The 14,697-nt window shown below is 35.5% G+C and overlaps 1 protein-coding gene across 2 annotated transcripts in view; it reads left to right on the top strand.

Moving 5' to 3' along the window:
- Window positions 1–1,028: 1,028 nt before the first annotated feature.
- ATF7IP (activating transcription factor 7 interacting protein) overlaps window positions 1,029–14,697 on the top strand; it is an 82,575-nt gene continuing 68,906 nt past the window's right edge. For both annotated transcript variants that reach the window (XM_031057780.1, XM_031057777.1), the window contains exon 1: window positions 1,029–1,133. The gene's annotated coding sequence lies outside the window, so the exon portion shown is untranslated. The remainder of the gene's footprint in view (window positions 1,134–14,697) is intronic.

The following is a 14,697-nucleotide window of genomic DNA, read 5'->3' as shown; positions in this document are numbered from 1 at the left end:
GTGGGACATCGCAGCGCATGGACTGTAGACACAAGGAGAGGAAAGTGTTGGTGGTGTTTTTACACTGGCAGGCGCCAGGGCACAATTTTTGTACTTTATGGATGTGCTCGTTCCTTGGAAATGAAACAGTTTCTATATGGGAACCGAGAAGGCCGAATTGTGCTTACTGGTGTGGTGTCACCAGGAAACAAGGCCTAAGCGGCTCCTCGAGGTGTCATGGCCGCCCAGATCAAAACATGGCAAAAGAGTTTAAGCCATGTGCTAAGTAAAGAAGGTACATTCGAACCTCCTCTCTTCCTTAAGCTTAAATGTTTTAAATATCTAAACTTTTCACATTAAGTGCTTTTTTCTTTAATTCTGAGGCCTGGTGTCACTCTGCCCTTGAGTAGTTTGTTCTTCTAGCAAATCCATCGTTCTGGATTTCGCAGTCGTTGGCAGATATTCAGTGGAAATGCTGATAGTAAGATATTTTGTTACTTAACAGTAATCTTGAAATCATTAAGTAGCGTCGCATGGCTAGATAGACTTACCGGAAAAGTTGGGTGGAAATGTTGATGGAAAACTATCTGCTTAAAATAAAGGGGTGAACAGCTCTGCTATTCTAGGAAGCAGTCAGTGAGCTTAAAAATGCAGACTTCAGTCACAGAAGAACGTCACTTATGCCTCTGGATATTTGCTATGCTAACCAGTGGAAGTAAGAGCACGTTAATGGGCATGTTTGCTTAATATCCCAAACTATACAAGAAAATGCAGCATTATTATGAATAGGTTTATTAGAACTTAATTCTGCAAGAAGAGAATATTTTACAAGCATGCTATTTGTCTCTCTTTTGCAAGTTAAAATATATGCTTGTGCTTGTTACAATTCATAATACTTACGTTCATATTTTCAAAAGCAGAAGAGTGAAGAATGTTCTTAATCTCTGCTTAAATGTGGAATGAATAATTTAAATATAAAATCTGTACATACCCATCAGCTATCAATATAAAAAGTAAGTGGTGTTCTAATTAGGTGCTGTTTTTTGCAGTCCAACAGGAAGGTATGAAGGAGAGTGTTGCTGCAGATACTAAGAATTTCTTGGAAGAGAAGAAACCAAACACAAAAACCACTGCTGTTTGATACGCGATCTTGGGTAGGTAATTTCTGTTTCAGATCTATGAAATGGGGCTTATGTATGATTATGATTGTTGTCAGGCCAATTGTAAAATAAATTTGTTAATAATTTCATGAGGATTTATGCAATTCATGAATCGTGGTAACTGCACCCACTATTTATTCTTGACATATAGGAATTATTATTTTATATGCTCCAGAACTACCAAGTTAAATTTCCGTGTATGTATAATCAAGGGAGCATTATATTAATACTTTTGGATTCTTGTTACATTTTTAGCTTGGAGAACTAAGTACATTGCTTGGAGTAAACTGTGTTTTTATCAGCTGCAACCTTTCTACCAACTGCAGCAGTGCTGAGCTGATGCTTTCTGTGATAATATGGAAAAATGTTGTATTTTGTTGTATGAAATAATTTAGCAAAAGTGTCTTGGATGTTGTGTAGGCTTAAAACTAATCACAGCGCCATTAATTTGTAAAATGATTTAACAACAATTATATACATCAATTTAAATTGTTGCTTTGATGACTTTTTTGTGAAACTGTTTATCTTCTACCCCATTTGAAGTCTGTTTTTAAGAAGATGCAGATTCTAACAGATACAAACATCTTTTTTGCCACGTTTCCTGTAACTTTATAAGCTGTAGCTTGTCTTACTGTGCTCATTTCAAATACTTACAAAACCAACATTAACTATAGTGTGTGAATTTCTCTATAAAAGCTACTTTAGTAATGCTTCCCTTGGGGACATAAAACACATAAGCATATGGTTTCTTGCCATCATGGAAGGTGATTTTGCCAGCCAAGAAAGAGCCTGAACAGCTAAATAAAAGTTATTAGTTAATAAAATTTAAATACTGATTTTACAGAATTCAGTGCAAACAGAAATGTTTTACACATCAGTAAATTCTAAAATACTGATTTGTTGTTAGTAACTAGATTTTCATTTCCCTTGTATTTGTGTGTGCTTCCTGTTACAAACTAGAAATATTTTCACCATGAAATGGAGCTGACTAAGCCAAATACTGTGTTTTGTTTTCAAAATAAGGCAAAAAAAATAATTTCTCACTATTTAGATGTTTTAATGATGTAAGTATTTATTAGGTTTATCTCAGCTTAACTGTCAGAAACTATACGTATGGCAAAAATGTTGAGTTCATTCATGGGATGTAAGCAGTAAGGCCAAAAGGTCTTTTAAACCAGAATGTTCTTACTCAATAGTTTGCATGTTAGTGGATTTTTTTTTTCCTACTTATTCTACTGTTGATGGTTTTTTCTATATTAAGGGTTAGTTCCATCTTTACATGATGGATGTTATTTTGGGAGTTATGGCAATGGCACATGTTCATTGCAATTTTCATAAGGGGTAATAAATGAAGAAAATAAGTTTTAAGTTACAAAACTGTTAGGATATGTGAGTATGGGGAGCTGGGATTTTTTTCCCATCCTTGATGTTTTTTATTTAATGCTGCTCTTAAATGCAATGAAATCTAATGTTATTTTTGCAGAACATAACTCGCTGGTCTCCTTGGTGTTTTCTAGTACCTGACATTATTCTGAGAGATTGACCTATTCACACAAAATAAGCGGGAGTTCGTAAACTGGTCAGCATAAATGCTGTTTCCATGATGCATATTTGTAGTCGTGGTGTTTCAGTTCTATTCACTGTACTGTGTGTACTGCATGAAAAAGTTCTCCTAGTTCCATTGTACTGTAAGAAGCTGTTTATCAAGCACCAGTGACTTATCCAAATACAGGATGGGGAGTAAGATAGGGCTGTTGTGTGTGTCAAGTTTTTTGGGGTTGGGTTTTTTGTTTGCTTTTTTTTTGACAGCTCATTAAAAACAGAAAGTAGTTTTCTAAAATTATATTTTTCTTCTCAAGTCAGCTGTAGAACACCTTAATCTCTAAATATGGTTTAGATATGAATTGTGTAATACCTAATATTTAAAATTTCTCTACTTTGGCGTTGGTTTAGATACTAAAGCCTACTGGACGATGCCAAAAAAAGTAACTTAAAATATTTTTAATACTTGGTTAGGAGGATCTGGAACACAGGTTGAGTCAACTTTTGAGTTCTGGTTATCCTCTTAAGAAAATAATTTCACAGGGTATTGTGGGACTCTTAGTTTTCGTTTGTCTGAAAAGATTTTGTGTATTGTTGATAGTGTTTTAAGATGTTTTCCATTTTTTGTTCATGTTCAGGTTTTTCTAATTTTTTTTACATTTTGTATTTTTATAGTAAGGGTAGTCAAACATTTGATTTCATATGTACAATGTGTAAATCTTTGAAAACATCTAACTGAAGTACAGTATCAGTCTACAGATTAGACTATAAGAGTGAGTGTCATTGGTTGTAGATACAAAGTACTGATATACATTATGTAAAAACTGGATCTTCAGAATGCATTATTATTTTTTTACTGTGGTGAACAATGGAAGTGTGATTCAGAAAGGGGAGTCTATTTTGTTAGTTTGGAGGGGATTTTTTTAATCTTAAATTGCATATTCTGGTTTTAATGAATGCTCTAGTTCTTAGCATTGTTCTTCCTTGACTGCTTATTTGGAGATATATATAGACCAAAAAGCATTCCAAAGTTGAAAGTACATTTCTCAGTTGCACGTGACTTCTGTGTAGCTTTGTGTTTCATGTGGTGTTGTATTAGATAGCTTTTAAAAAGCCAGAGTGCTTTAAATTAAAAATAAGTCATAATCATAGAATGGTTTGGGTTGGAAAGGACCTTAAAATTATCTGCTCCCAGCTGGTCTGCAATGTGCAGGGAGACCTTCCACTAGACCTGGTTGCTCAGAGCCCCATCCAACCTGACCTTAACAACTTAACACAGGTGAAGCATTCCCAATTTAACCACATCACAGTACAGTGGCTCACCACTCTCACAAGAAAAGATGTTTTTCCTAATATCTAATATAAACCTACTGGTTTTCAGTTTGAATTCATTACTTTTTGTTCTATAACTACATGACCTTGTAAAAAGTTTCTTTTCAACTCTTTTATATTCTTTTTTTAAGCATTGGAAAGTCCCTTAAGGTATCTACAGAGCCTTTTCTTTTCCAGACTGAATAACCCCAGTTCTCGCAGCATTTTTTCTTGAGAGAGGTGATCCATCTCTCTAATCATCTTGGTTGCCCACCTTTGGACTTGCTCCAGAGGTCCATGTCCTTTTTGTGCTGAGGACTCCAGAGCAGCGCAGGTGGAGTCTCAGCAGAGCAGAGGGGCAGCTCCCTTTCCTCACTGTGCTGTCCACGCTGCTCTGGATGCAGCCCAGGATACAACTGGCTTTCTGGGCTGCAATTGCACATGGCTGGGTCATGTCCAGCCCCGATCCATCTGCACCCCCAAGACCTTCTCAGCAGGGCTGTTCACCATCTGTTTATCCCCCAGCCTGTACCAATACCAGAGGCTGTGCTTACATGCAACTTCAGCATTGCATGCAGGCATAAGTTTCAGGCTGGCATAAAACTTTAAAAAATTTGTGTGGATAAGGTTATTAAAGTGACACTTGAAAAATTCTGCTAGGAGGACAGATGAGTCTAACAAGTTTATTTTTGTGATTAAGAAGAAAAATTGCAATACAGATATGTGGCAAAAATTTCAAATTATGCCACAGGCCTAAACATTTTAAAAGAAACCTGCTCATTTCTAGCACAGTAGTCCAGTTTTACGTGAACATTGATCGACAGTTGTTCTTAGTAGTTCTCAGAAGACTTGTTAGTTTTCAGTGAATATAAAGCATAGTAAGCATCAAATACAATTATTAATTATTAATAATTTCTAATTATTAATAGTTACTACCTGCAAATTTGTGAAAACAGTTGGAGTGAGGAGAAGCTACCAGTGTTGGTAGTGAGGGAACTTTGAAATTATGTAGTGTTTTGGGGGGATAACTTGGTGTTAGTCAGTACATAGGCCAGTGTCCAGTGTTCACTTTCTTGGTGTAGTAAGGCGCCAGTGATAACCTGAGCAAAAAATAGCAAGACAATATTTATAATCTGTAAGAAATGTAGATTGGCTACTTCCATTGCTCACTCCTTATCTTGCTTAGTACTGCTGGTGTATATTTTTTTAATTGCCTGTATATTTAACAGCAAGTCTGCCCTCCTCTTTCCATTCCTCCCCATCTTTCAGGGGTTTTTTTGAAAGTAAAAACTCCCTTGTAGGTGTAGCTGAGAGCATGGTACTAACTATACTGCATTAAATAACTGCCTGATTTTCAGCTGTATGTCAGTTTGCATCCCATCACAGTGGAAGAATTCACAACATTGTGTAAATGTCTGTATATTGTATAAATACGTTTTATGTTTCTTTGGGAAGGCTTTTGTTTTGGAAAGTAAACTATGCCTTTTGTTACATTTTGAGCTATGCTTGTTACAAATTATTTCAAAACTATACATAGGAATTACTAGCACTTACTTCTTTCATGAACAAACATTAAATTATTTGAGAACTTAGGGAATTAGATGGCTGGGTGCGAAGTACTTTTTTAAAAATGTATTTTAAAAATATTTAGTTCAACTAATAGAGGTACTTTGCTACAGGTAACATTAATTTATGTAATACAGGAAAAATGTTTTCCTCTTCTAGATGTGGTTTCTGAAAATGCTTTCAAGTAAACTCCCATAGTCAAGGCACAGATTTCATTAATTTTATGGCTGTGGATATGGGAGACAAAATAAATACACAGATTATTTTAACAACTGTTATTTTGTGTTGTGTCAAGCATTATCTTCCATTTCACGGTAGTGTAAAGAAATGTTATGGGAAAAAAAACCCAAATAATTTCCCAAACAAAGCACATCCCTCTTGTCTCCTCTCTCAAAAGAAAAACGCCGTCCGAACAATCCAAAAGCTGCCATGTTACTTCTAGTTTTGCTTCCAACATGTTGCAGTTTCCATAAGATCCTTTTTGAAAGAAGTTGCATTCAAATTTTTTGTTTCTTTCAGAAATGTGTTAAACACATTAATATAAATGCTTGCCAACTTCAGTCAATGCACTGAAAACTTCCCTCTTTGGTCCTACCATCAAGAAGCTTGGAATAATGAAGTGTCCTTAAATGTTGTACAGACTTTTGTTTTTCTGAACTTCAGTACTCCTTGTCTCATGATTATGAGCTCTTTTTTTTCCCCCAGCAGTTTAGGTAGTGTTTATATGTGAAGTCCGAAGTGAGAGCCAAGACGTTTTTTGAAATCAGTCTACTGGCTTGTGTGAAAATAGGAATAAAAAAGGGTTTCAGTGGATAGTGTTTAGAGACTTCAGTTGAACTGTGTACAAATAGCAGTTTCTCCTGAGATTTGTCAATATAAGAACTGTTTTGTCTGCTTAATGTTAATTAACATATAAAACCCCAAACAACAAAACTAAAAAGATCAATAAAGGAAGGGAGTAAATGAGAAAAGTGGATAGGATGTGGTTTGGACACAAGGATTTGTGGATGAGACATAGCTAAGTGGTTTCTAAGCATCTAATTTGAGCAAAAGAAAGTATTCATGCTTTGCTTTGGTCTCTCCTGCACTTCTTATGTTTAAATGCTTAAGATCTTGTCTAAATGGGCAGAAATTTCTGCCTGCCCTTGATTCTTCAGGGAAGGAGCCCTGGTATGATCTGTGGCTCTATGTAATGGTATTTAAGAGGTGTGTGCAAAGGTGACATTACTTACACAGGGCAATACCTAGAGGAAACAACAGGATGCCATTCTCTTGTGGTTCTTGTTTGATGTCCATGAGAAATTGGGAAAATGGAAGCCCTGCTTTAATTTATGGCTTCAATTATTGAAGTTACTGAGATGATATTGGAGTGTTTTGGCATATTATCAGAAGAGGTCAGGATTAAAGGTTGTTTGGTGTTCTTATCATAACATGTTAAACTTAACTTCCATTCTCTAGTCTTATAAAATGCTTTATTTTCTTGGGATTTTGACTAGAGAGTCTGTATAAATGCCATGCTAGGTAGCAATGAAAAAACTTTAGTCCCGTGCTAGTATAGAATTACACACTAGTGTGGGTTCAGTCCAACATTGCCTGGCCTAAAGCAGTTTCAGAGGACTTACTCCATTCATAAGTCTGTGTTTATTTAAACATCAGGTTTTATTTTAAAATTAGTTTGAATAATAACTTTTAGCACACTTTTTAACACACTTTTGTGTGTTAATGGAGGTATATTGAACTGGACATTTAAGTTAATGCATGTGATTTCTTTCTATTCAGTAAGATTTTTTGCATCCATGTGTCTGTGTTAACATATTAGTGCCCCTGCATGTTCTTGAAGCTTTCTGACAAAGCAAGACATTTGTAGCAACAGGACTGTGACATGGAGTCTGTTTTCTCTGGCTCAGGGAAAGCGTTCTGTGAAAATTTTTTGCAAACTTGTTGTTTTTGCCTGTTCAAACCTATTTAAGTCATTGTCATCCATATGTCAAGACTCAGCATTACATAAAACGCAGTGTTGTACAAGTGCAACTTTTGGATTCTGGGTTAGAATGTCCCTATGTTTTTGGTGATATTCTTCAAATTGTAAAACTTGAATTCAGAATTCACATTTTGATGTACAAATTTTGTAGATATACTAAACACAGAATTCTATTTAAAACATTGTTACTGGGGAAATCAAAGGATATGTGTATTTGTTATACAAATGGAATATTTAAGTTTGAATTTTGGAATCTTACAAGTTATTGTAAATTTCCACAAGCTAATGGTGTGGTATATATGGTGCTCAGAGTAAGCAACATGGGGTATATAATCAGATAATATAAAATTTTTCTTTTGATTTGATGTAGACTTGATTTTTACTTAGTACGAGGTGTTGGTGGAGAAAAGCTTCATTGTAATGGATAGTTTCAAATTAGCTGTAATGAATTTGTTCTCCAATGTTCACAAGTTTGTTTTTTGAGAAATATGTCTTTTGAACTTCAAGTATATTTTCATTTAGTTTTCTAAATCTGTACCGTACTATCAGAGACAATCAGTGGAGCTGTCTCATACGTGGCATGTGCCCTTTCTTGTACTGCAGGTCATGGTAATACAAGGACAAAAAGAAAAGCCAGATGGTGTATTTCACCATTTTTTAAAGTTAGAAATACTGACTGTAGTGCTGGTGAGTGCATCAGACAACTACTGCTGGCATGATTAATCAATCCTGAAATAACTAGCTGCAGCTGGCAACAGACATGCACAGTTACATAAGTCTAGACCTTTTCATAATTGGAGTTGTTGGAGGGAGGGCATGTTCTTCTACTTTTTAGGGGGGAGTGACTTACTATCTTGGGCTTATTTTGGATCACAAAGATTATTTTTTGTCAAAAGGCTAGGTATAATTCAACACTAATTTTCTTTGGAATTGCCTCATGGACTCCTGCAAGTATTTTGTTTTAAAACAGACAAATCTGGATTATGTAGAAGAGAAGTGAGGCAGATATAGAGGAGCTTCCTCCAGAAGTGATCCAGTGTTGCCTCTATAAGAGTGCGTGATTGGTTATTATTTATTACATTATTATAATTAATAATTAATATTATTGTTTTCATTACCATAAACAGATAGTAGATCGAAACCTGTATTGGATTTAATTTTGTTTTAAACTTTTGTCTTTGGTTAACAACCCCATTCTCCCCACCACAGGTTCTCAAACCAGTTCTTCAGGAACTGCTGTGTTACAAGATTCCATCAAATTTTCTTAACTGATTCCAGATACAGCTCTTCTTCGAAAAACTTAGACAACAAGCTGCATTGCAGTCATAAAGAGTTAGATACTTGATTTCTCCAAGTGTTGAAGTTCTAGAATGTTCCTGGGATGTTTGCTACCTTTCTTATAAAAACAGTTTTTTCCTCCCCAGATAAGATTTCTATTGGGCAACTAATATTACAGATTATTTTGAAGTAGATAGAGCAGTACAAAGCTATAGATTAATTTCTTAAATGGGTTGTTTTGTTTTTGTTTTGTTTTTTTTTTTTAAGAAGCATTGAAGTGAGCCTGCTCTTGAAAACTATTTCCTAATGTTTGTCAGCTCTGTGCACGATCCGGCTCTGTATCCGTGACTGTTAATATGTGTACAGATTATTTTGAAGTAGATAGAGCAGTACAAAGCTATAGATTAATTTCTTAAATGGGTTGTTTTGTTTTTGTTTTGTTTTTTTTTTTTAAGAAGCATTGAAGTGAGCCTGCTCTTGAAAACTATTCCCTAATGTTTGTCAGCTCTGCACGATCCGGCTCTGTATCCGTGACTGTTAATATGTGACATGAATTCATGAATTCTGAACTGCCTTGCACTTGTGAGAGATTTGAAGCATGTGATACAAGCCCTGGATCACAGCCCTAGAAAGGCTGCCTCTTGCTCGTTCTTGGTTTATTTTGATTTTCTCTTTACCAGTGGTGCTAGGAAGTTGCAGTGCTGCAGCTGTGCATTAACCACTTCCTGCCTGTCAAAGAAACCGCTCCTCTGTTCACAGGTACCCACCCCTTCCACCTCTGCAGTTTGTTGCAGTGTGGTAAAGACAGAGGTGTTTTGCTGTGTAAATGTTTTACCTCCTGCTGAGTTGTCACTGATTGGCTTGAGTGAACGCTGCAGCCATCTTAGTCTTATTTTCAGTACAGCTGAGAGAGCAGTTTCAGAATGGCTGAAAAAGTGCTCTTCAGTGTTAGTAGTTCAGCTTGACTGTGTGCAAATGAACAGAGCTGTTACCATCACATGCTCTGGACCTTAGAGGTGAGCACCAGCTCTACTCTGCTGCGAAGCAATTTAAAACCTTGGTTAGGCATAGTTAAAATTAATTCTAAGCTATATAAAATACATTGCAACGCTGTTGTCTTTTTTTTTTTATCAATTGTAGTGGGTTTTGGTTTTTTGCTGATTTCTTTGTGGTTTGGTTTTTGGAGTTCAGTTTTCAGGGGGTTCTTTGTTTGTTTGTTGGTATTTGGGGTTTTTTTTGGTTTGTGCTTTTTTTGCTTTCTCTTTGCTTTCACACTGAATTAATTCACAGACCTCTATCTTGTCTCAGTTACAGGATAGATTAGATGGGACAGGTCAAATATCATATCTGTCTTGCTAATGCAATTATTTTGTTTTGGCTTACCTTCTTAGCAGGCCAGAAGAGCACTCATTCTGTGCTGTCCCTTTCTCGAATGCTTTCCTCATACTTTAAGTAAAAAATGAAATAAACTCTTTACAAACTTAATTACATTTTTGAAACCAAGCAATTAGATTTATAATTTTTTCAATGTATAACTTTTCCAGTGGTAGATAATTACAATGCCTGTATGAATACATTAGAAAAACAGTGATTATATAAATGTTAACTGTTCTGTAGGTAGCACTTATTTGCTACTCAAGAATAAGACTACAGATTTTATGGAATTACTACAAATGAGAAGATGGAAATTTTGAAGTTTATTGTTCTTTTGTATAACTTAATTGAAATCTGAGTTTCAAAGTGTTAGTGGTTTCACATGGCCTCATGTATTCTGCTGTGTGGTACTGGTTGGTGACCTAGCTGCCATCCTTAAAACTCATTAGAAGTTACTGTTTGTGTCCAGGGAGATGAAGGTAGGAGGGAGATGAAGGTAGGAGAAAAGTAATGCTCAACTTTTTTTCACTGGGGAGTTGGACAACAGAAGAGAAGAAAAAAGGCATTTTTTGTTCATGACTATATAATTTCTTTTTTCTGTGTCTTATACCTAGTTCAGGTCTTCATGGGTTCTCTAAGCTGCACATAAATGAAACCAAGAGTAAGTAAACAGAAAGCTTCTTGAAGTTCTCCAGAAATATCAGGAGTAGCAGATGAGCTTGGTGGCTCACAGTATTTTCCTGGCTGAAGTTAAACTTATTGTTAGGGCTGTGAAAGCTAGTCTAAATGCTGACAAGTTTAGTCGTTCCTCAGAATTTCTGCATGTTAATTTGGTGCTTTCAGTATAATCTATAACAAAGCACTTAGTGGTTAAATTAGTATTAAATATCTCTTCTCATGTATTATCTTACACAGTTAATGGCAACACAGTGTTCATAAAGACACTGAATATTCTGTGCAGGCATTCCATGTCAGATTCTCAGGAGACATTGTTTCTCCATGTTTATTCCGTTCATTTGATAAAAAGAAATAAAGTCAGTAAAATAATTTTTAAGGTGAGATGGTTTGGCAACTTCAATTAACAGTATTTTTCTAAGTAATTGGTCATAGAATTTTTCTGCTTTAGGATAAGAGATAAGAGTAGTGCAAGTATGTGGTTAGAGGTGATGAAAAGCAGGTAGGTAGTTTTATTTTTTTTATTGCTGGTGGAACTTTGGTGAATTTGATTTACAGCAGATTTTAGTTCATAGTGGCTTCTTTTGATTGGGTAATGTAGTTAAAATCCTGGGAACATTTGGGTCCTTTAAAGTGTCTGAAAATACAAACCACAAGTTCTAATTAAACACATTTATCTTGATAAAATTTGACGTTTTACCATACATTTACCTCATCGAATGAATGTAGATTAATAATGCAGTGCAACAATAATCTTTCTGGTTTTCTGCAAGACACTGAACCTCAATCTTATAAATGATTACTGACGTTTGTGTGTGTTTTTTAGTCAGTTATCGTTCATTAGTTCCAGATGTTAGCAACTTATATTTTCCACAGGAACCAGAAACATTTCATTCTTTGAGATCACCAAACTCCTCCTTTATAATCTCTGAAGGGGATGAAATTTTATGTCTAAAGCATAATTTACCATACACATCCTGTGGTGGTTTGTTGGTTTTTTGGGAGTTGGGTTTTTGATTGGTTGGGTTTTTTTAAAGAAAACAGCAAGCATATAAATATTACCCAGTGCTCTTTGTTTCGTTGATTTAAGATTTCTCTGTTAAACTCTGCTTTAATGGAAGCGTGAAAAGTAGAGTATTTTGGACAATCACTAGGAGTGTTTTTTCATATGTATTACATTTGAATAAAATATTGTATTTTCAGACCATGTCTTTTACATAGTTCCTTTTAGTGACTTTTTGTTGCCCATGGGTTTTTTCTGTGAGCTGAGTAAGCTTACTCCCATTTTGCAGAAAATGTATGGAGTGATTGCCAGAGCTCAGTGAAAAGTTCTTGTCTCTGTGTTTCCCATTCCCTTTGGTTTTGGTTTCCTTTGCTTTTTAACTGGCCATTTTGAACATGAATCCATTTTTGGAAGTGCTGTACAAAATGTGACTGGCCCAGCAGGGAGCTGTAGTGTTTTGTTCCATGAACTGCATGGGTAGTGTGGTTTGGTTTGGGGTTTTGTTGGTTGGTTTTCTTTTTTCTTTCCTAAAGTAGGTGTTAGAATGCTAAAAGTGTGGTAGGTTTTGCATATGGGGTACGTTCCCATTTTCAGAAATCCAAATATATTGTAATGCTTTTTTTATGGTTGTACTAGTAGCTGAAAGCATAATCTCTTCTCTCTTCACTCCCATGGTGCTAATAGTTTGGGTCTTACTAATCAAAAAGAAAATGAAAACCACCAGTTTATGTCAAAAACCACCAGAAGTCAAAGAAACAGGGTACTTGAGTGGATGCTAAACACCCCCCTCCCCCAACCACCTTTATTAAATACCTGAATTAGATGTTCATGCTTTGAATTAGAAATAGATGCGTGTAATGAAGTAATTACTTCAGCTGAATTGATTGCTATACAGTTTAATGCAAGATGCATTGTCAGACTGGGGTCAGTATAGTTGTGTCTGTGTATTCTAGAAAAAATAGCTTTGTACTGTTGATAGGTAAACTTGAAGGATAGACTATCAGGAGTTAGATAAATTTCTATTAGGGTAGTAGTCTCAAATCTACTTGATTTTTTTCCAAGAGAAATACAAGTTCCAAAAGAAAACCAGTAGTTTACTCTGAAAAAATGTATAGCCTCCCTTTTTTTTTGCATTTTTGTTGCAAATGCTGTACTTTAAAAGAAGAATATTCCTGTAATGACTTTATTTTTTCATTTAGGCACCAACTTATTTGGATAGTTTTTCACGACTAAATCATAGTTGCTTGGAACCGTTCTAACATGGCTTGATTATTTTTTATGTTCCTCTTAAAGTTCTGAATTGTCTCATTTTGCACAGCTGCATCTTCTATTTTGATAGAAATTTGGGAGCAAACAATTTCAGGCAGGATTTGCAATGGACTGGAACAGACTGCTGAATGAATTCAATACTGTTCAATATATAGAAATCACTTTAAAACAGCTGATTTGTTTGGTTCTTTCGGTGGAAGTAAATGGTTACCAAGTTCTTAGAACTGTCTGCAGTCTTAAATACTTTATCATGTTATGACTGTTATTAAACAGTTGAATTGGACCTTTATTATTTAGCTGTAAAATTTAGTAGATTTTTTAAGCATGTACTGTCTTTGAAGGAATTATGAGTAAGCCGAATTATTTACTGTTTTCCATCATCTTGATTTTCAGATTGAGATCAGTCAGCTGTTTAGTAAATAACAAAATTCTGCATGTAAATTTAAGTGAGCAAAATGTAGGAGTTTTGAAGTTGATGAGAATACTCATACTGAGCATTTTCCATTTCTAGAAGAAAGGGTGTGCAACATAGTAGAGTGTTATAGCCTGGAACTTACCTGGTTTAGACACTTTCTCACCCCTTTTCTACAACAGAAAAGCAGATAGAATTATTTTCAGTCCTCCCTCCCCCATTTCCTGCCCTTCCTGTTCTTTCTGCTGATACAGGCTTCTGCTATAAAATATCTTCAAATAAACCACAGCAGCTAAGATAACGAGTTGATAGACAGTTTTCTGCTTCAGAAATGTACATCATTCTCTGTGTCTTTCAAACACTAATGTGAGAAATTTCTGGGAATTACTAAACTTTTAGCTGACTCTTAACAGTAACAGTGAACAGTAATTTGATCTGTTTTGGTTTAGAGAAAAGTCGGGGAAAGGAATGTCTTGGACTAGTGTCAGAAGGCTTAGGGCCTTTCATTTTCATTTGCTCTGTGGTGGGTGTTTTTTCATTTGTTTAAGGTTTGTTGTTGTTTTGGTTTGGTTTTTTTAGGTCAAGGTACTAGTGATAGATTTCGTAATGGTTGGATTTATGGGGGTTTTTTCCTTTCATTTTAGACAAACTTTGTCAATTAAATGTGTCAATATTTAAAATTGCCTGAATTGGGGGAATAATTTTGTGTGACTTTTTTTCTCTAACTATTTTGAGAGAACTGGACTGATATTTTATGTTGTCTTTGAATAGTACCTATCGAACCCAGTTAATAGTAGTTATTTTGAACACAGCTGGTCTTACTACTTTTGACCGCAACATCTGCTCTTTAAGGTCACTTCTCGTGGGGGAGTAGGAAGTCGTTTGCATGCTGGAGGAAGAGAACTGCTCTGAGAATATAATAGCTTTTAGGCGTTTCCACTGACACGGGCAAAACGTGCAAAAGGCAGGCAGTCATTTTGGCTTTTTTTGTAGTGCCAGTCACCGGAGAATTATGATTGAATACATTATGATTTGTTGTCTCAGAGTCTCCTATTAAAAACAAACAAAACAAACTACCAAACAAACCATGCTCCCCTCCCCCCCCCCCCCCCGCGTGGGGAGCCCAAGCTGGAAAGAAAAAAAATCC

Source organism: Geospiza fortis, unplaced genomic scaffold (assembly GCF_000277835.1).
Source record: "Geospiza fortis unplaced genomic scaffold, GeoFor_1.0 scaffold173, whole genome shotgun sequence".
NCBI classification, from domain to species: Eukaryota; Metazoa; Chordata; class Aves; order Passeriformes; family Thraupidae; genus Geospiza; species Geospiza fortis.
Note: the sequence above shows the minus strand (reverse complement) of the source record. Positions and strands in the feature narration are given on the sequence as shown.